Consider the following 5,903-nt stretch of genomic DNA (forward strand, 5'->3'; position numbering starts at 1 on the left):
CCAGAAATTCTGAGAGTTACAGAGTTGAAAGATTGTTTCTCATCTATAACTGGTAAAATATAGAATGAAAATGTGGAGTCTGAAAGCAAGAATGTGACTTCTCAGGCCCTTAACCAATAAAATATTGAAACACCCTAACTTCAAGGACCAAATTAAGATGTGGCAGTAAAACTATAGTCCTATTTTTATTGCTAGATTGAAACTATTATTTTATTATGCTCATGGGTAAGGATTTTGGCGACTGCAGAGTAGGGATACTTATCTCTGCTCCACAGGGTCTAGACCCTCAGCTGCAATAGGTCAAATGGGAGAAATGGCTGCAATAATTTGACTGGGGCCATATGTCTGAAGCCTTGATTCTCCCCCACATGGTTTCCCTTGGGGCATCTTCACTCACATGTCTGATACCTGGCCCAGATTGGCTGGAATAGCTGCAGCCTGGCAGGAATCACTATCTCTCTCTATGTGGCTTTTCCATGTAGTTAGCTTGGGCTTTCTCCCACCATGGTGTTTTCAGGATAGTTATACTTCTTAGAAACCAAGGTAGACACTACCAGTTCTCTTAAGGACTACTCAGAACTGGCAGAGTGTCACTGCCACCATAATCTAATGATCAAAGAAGTCATGCCAGCCCATATATGAAAGAAGGGGATAGATGGGGTAGGTACTGAAGAATTTATGACCGTATTTCAATCATCCGTTTGGCAACAAATAGTCCCACATGCAAAACACACCCTCTTCCAAGACCACCAAATCATCACACCATTGTGACATTGGCTCAAATTCCAGGATCTTATTGTCTAACTCAGGTACTGGCATGGATGAGGCTCTTTGGGTGTCGTTCCCTGTCTTAGTTTCTTAGTGCTGCTATACTAGAAGCACCAAAAGTGGGTAGCTTTAATGAACAGAAATTTATTTTCTGACAGTTTAGGAGACTAAACAAAGAAAAAAACTCGACGCCAAACCCATTGCCATCGAATTGAGTCCGACTCATAGCAACCCTATAGGACAGAGCAGAACTGCCCGATAGGGTTTCGAGGAAGCAGCTGGTGGATTCAAACCGCCGATCTTTTTGTTAACAGCTGAGCTCTTAACCACTGTGCCACCAGGGCTCCAGTTTAGGAGACTAGAAGTCCAGATTTAAGCCACTGCCTCTAGGAGAAGACTCACTGTCTCTTCTACTCTAGGGGAAGGTCCTTTTCTTTTTTCAGCTTCTGTTCCTCTGTTCCTTGGCAATCTTCATGTGGTGTTGCATCTATCTTCCCCCGTCTGTGCTTGCTTGCTTCCATGCTTAATCTGCTCTTTTTATATCTCAGAAATGACTGGCTTAAGACACACCCTGCACTGATATTACCTTATTAACATAGCAAAGAAAGCCCTATTCCCAAATGGGATTACATCCACAGGTATGGGGGTTAGGCTTTACAACACATTTTTGAGGACACAATTCTATCCGTAACATCCCTAAATATAGTTTCTCTTGAGCCAAAGACTTGTAAATTAAAGTGTCAAGCTACGTATATTCCACATACACCCAACATGCACTAGAAAGAAATAGAATAACCACAATGGACATTAAAAGATGTAAATACAGTGCACACTGCAGTTATTTGTCCATAGCAATTCTGAAATCCTTGATTTGGGCCGTCTTACTCCCTGGTAATGATTTTCCATGGCTCTTGGTTCCATGTTCTTCCTTTCCATTAGAAATAGATGAGGTATTTATCTGAATAGCCTTCTCAGTCTCTTCTTTCTTCCCATAGAAAGTTGGAGAGTCAAGGACCTCTTTTCATTTTATACTGTTTCTGTTCCTTTTAGTATAAGCTGGCAATAAAAAACTCACTGTCATCGAGTCGATTCCCACTCCTAGCAACCCTAATTTTATTCTGTTAAATACAACATGAGTTTCTTATGCATCTTACTGGGGTTCACGCCACTAGCCAAAACCACACCCAGAAATCTCTTCATGATAGCTCCTTCTCTGGCTTAATTTTAGAGTCAGAGTCAAGGCTTCTAATCGTCTTAACTCCCTTAAGATGCTTAGAAGTCTTTTTGTCTAGTTGAGAGGGTCCACGAGGTATGCTCTTAAATCTTTCTTTTTTGAATTTTTTATTGTTGTTGTAGTTTAAGTGAAAGTTTACATTTCAAGGTAGTTTCTCATACAAAAATTTATACATACATTGTTATGTGACGCTAATTGCTCTCGCTATATTATGACAGCACACTCTTCCTTTCCATCTTTGATTTTCCATGTTCATTCAACCATCTCGTAACCCTGTCTGCCTTCTCATCTCACCTCCAGACAGAAGCTGCCCGTTTAGTCTCATGTATCCACTTGAGCTAAGAGGCACACTCTTCTCGAGTATCATTTTACGTCCCACAGTCCAGTCCAATCTTTGTCTAAAGAGTTGTCCTCAGGATCTTAAATCTTTCTGAAGTCTGAACAAAGGGTCTCACAGTCCCATCCTTGAGATGATCCTTACTCTGAGGCCATTTCTTATGTTGAGATATTTTTGCTATCTTGAGGGTCTAAAGATAAATAGTTTTAATTTTGAACCTAGCAGGTCCTGGTTTCTTTATATTTTCTCTAAATTCTGATTGAACTGAGGCATGCCATCAACCACTTGAGTGAGCTTGGTAGTGGATCTTTTGATGCCAGTACACAACCAAATGATTAAGTTTAAAAGTGAATTTCCCCCTGTGGATCCTTTATAGGACCAGAGACCCAGCTTACATTTTGTTGCAATCTCATGAGAGATTCTAGCCATACCACTCAGTTATTCCCAAGTCCCTGACCCACAGAAACTGTGAGATAATAAATGTTTATTGTTTTAACCCACTAAATCTAAGATGATTTGTTATGCAGCAATAAATCACCAATATGGTTATCCCATCCCTTTCCCATCATAGTATATTGGGTGTCTGTGAGGTAGATAACTTTTCTTTTTAGTTCATAGGTCTCTGGATCGAGAGGTACTGTGTAAGTGCTGATGCACAAATCCTGGGCTTTGTGTCTAATGCCATGATTGAATGGAACTTTCAGGCTGACTGCCTTAGGAGTGGATAAGTAGTGTGTGTGTGTGTGTGTGTGTGTGTGTGTGTGTGTGGTGTGTGTGTCAGTGCATGCATGCAGGTACGCATGTATGCAGAGAAGGGAGGGGAATGAATAATTGTGAAAAGAGGGTGGATTGTGGAAAATAAGTAGTGTATTCACAATATTTAGTGCTTCTTTCTTTGTGGAAGGATTATATTTCTCCACTCTATTGATGTTTGATTGGCCATGTTACTTTCTTTGACCAATGAAATATGAGCAGAAGTGAGGTGTGCCACTTCAAGCAGGAGTTTAATATAGACACCTTAAGGTTCTTCCCTTTAATCTTTTCCCTCTGCTTTGAGAGCATCCTTCCCAGATAATGGTTGTGTCTTTAGCCTTGGTTCTTGAGTGAAAAAGATTTGCAGCAGCTGATCCATTATGGACATGTAATGTGAGCCAGAAACCAGCCTTTGTTGTTGTTAACCACTGAGATTTCGGGGTCACATGTTACTTTAACATCACTTAGCCTAAGCTGACTTACACAGTGACCTTCCAGTTCTCTCTCTGCTGCCACAGACATGAAGGCCACATGATCCAGATGATGTAGCTACAAATAATAGGGCTTTTCTCAGCCCGGGTCCTTGTGTGACTGTGGGGAGAAGAACCTCTGAAGATCTTTATTGGACTTGTCACAGGAACAATAAATCAACCTTTGCTTTGTCAAGCTTCTGAAATACAGGCATTGTGCTTTTATTTAAACTGAAGCACAAATAAGCCTGTTCTGACTAATACCCACCTTCTACCTAAGCAGTGATCTTATCTGTATTTAAAATTTTGATATTTGTTCATTGTGTATTTTTACATTAATTTTTTAAAAATATTGTATTAAAATATTTTGATTGCTGAGCGTTTTTGCGTATCTGCTTAAATTTTGCACTGAAGTGAGTGCCTCACCTTCATTCATGCCTTACCGTTAGATGATGCAGAAAAATACGATTTCTTTCTTAAAGGTCACATGATTTGACCTTTTTATCTATTATAACTATAAGGCTCTGAATCCTGAAACGTTCTGACCAGAATATTACAACACCATCAGAAACATAAAATCATGGATTTTTATGGATAGGAAGGATCTCAGAGCTAAAATAGCCTCACCCCTTCTGTGATAAAGAAGGAAACTAAAACTCAAAGGGATAAAATAATTTAGTCAAAATCGCATCGTGGATAAATTATATATCTTGTCCAAACTCATTATCTTTTGCCCCAAGTTTAGTATTCTTTCCACTACAGTAAAAAAAGCCAGCTCACTCTAGATCCTTTTCTTCACAAAAAAGAAATCACCTCCTTGTTAAATTTCATTTGGGCATTCTGGGGGAAATATTGAGAAATAATAAAAATCTTGAGTTCCTTTCCTGTAACTCTGGAGCATGATTTTGCTCTAGTTTAGTCTATAAATTGACATGGATTATGAGGCTGTGTGGTATTTAGCTTTATGATAATTACCTATTTGAATAGCTGATAAGAGTTAATTTATCCTGAAGACAACTAGAAATAAAAGAATAATTGGGTTATAAAATCAAAGCAGTAACATCTGTAGTTTCTACTACATTGAACATATTTGATGTAGAGAATATTTCAATTAGGCTGAAAAACCTGTGAGTGCTTTTTCTTCTTTATATTCTCTTGCAAAATAAAAAAAGATCTAGCACGCTTAAAGAATAATCAAAGCTACAAAATGTTTCCAGCTTATTGACATTTCACATTTGCTGCAGAGAACAGCATATGCCTTTGACCTTGTATACTCTAATTAATGTTCAGTCATTGTTGTGTTAGGTGCTGTGGAGCTGGTTCCGACTCATAGCGACTCTGTGTACAACAAAAGATAACACTGCCTCATCCTGCGCCATCCTCACAGTTTTTTGCTATGCTTGAGCCCATCGTTTCAGCCACTGTGTCAATCCATTTCCTTGAGGGTCTTCCTCTTTTTTGCTGACCCTCTACTTTACCAAGCCTGATGCCCTTCTTCAGGAACTGGTCCCTCCAGATAACACGTTCAAATTATGTGAGACGAAGTCTCACCATCCTTGCTTCTGAAGAGCATTCCGGCTGTACTTCTTCCAGGACAGATTTGTTTGTTCTTCTGGCAGTCCATGGTGTATTCAATATTCTTCTCCAATGCCTTAATTCAAAGGCACCAATTTTCCTTCAGTCTTCCTTATTCATTGTCCAGCTTTCACGCACACATGAGGTGATAGAAAATACCATGGCTTGAGTCAGGTGCACCTTAGTCCTCAAAGTGACATCTTTGCTTTTGAACTCTTTAAAGAGGTCTTTTGCATCAGATTTTCCCAATGCAATAAGTTATTTGATTTCTTGACTGCTGTTTCCATGGGCGTTGACTGTGGATTCGGATACAGTGAAATCCTGACAACTTCAATCTTTTCTCCGTTTATCATGATGTTGCTTATTGGTCCAGTTGTGAGGATTTTTGTTTTCTTTATGTTGAGGTGTAATACATACTGAAGGCTGCAGTCTTTGATCTTTGTCAGTAAGTGATTCAAGTCCTCTTCACTTTAAGCAAGCGAGGTTGTGTCATCTGCATATCACAGGTTGTTGACGAGTCTTCCTCCAATCCTGATGCCATGTTCTTCTTCATATAGTCCAGCTTGTCAGATTATTTGCTCAGCATTCAGATTGAATAAGTATGGTGAAAGGACACAACCCTGATGCACACCTTTCCTGAATTTAAACCACTCAGTATCCCCTTCATCTGTTTGAACGACTGCCTCTTGGTCTATATACAGGTTCTGCATGAGCACAATTAAGTGTTCTGAATTCCCATTTTACACAATGTTATCCATAATTTGTT

Source organism: Trichechus manatus, unplaced genomic scaffold (genome assembly GCF_000243295.1).
Source record: "Trichechus manatus latirostris isolate Lorelei unplaced genomic scaffold, TriManLat1.0 scaffold00024, whole genome shotgun sequence".
Classification (NCBI taxonomy): domain Eukaryota; kingdom Metazoa; phylum Chordata; class Mammalia; order Sirenia; family Trichechidae; genus Trichechus; species Trichechus manatus.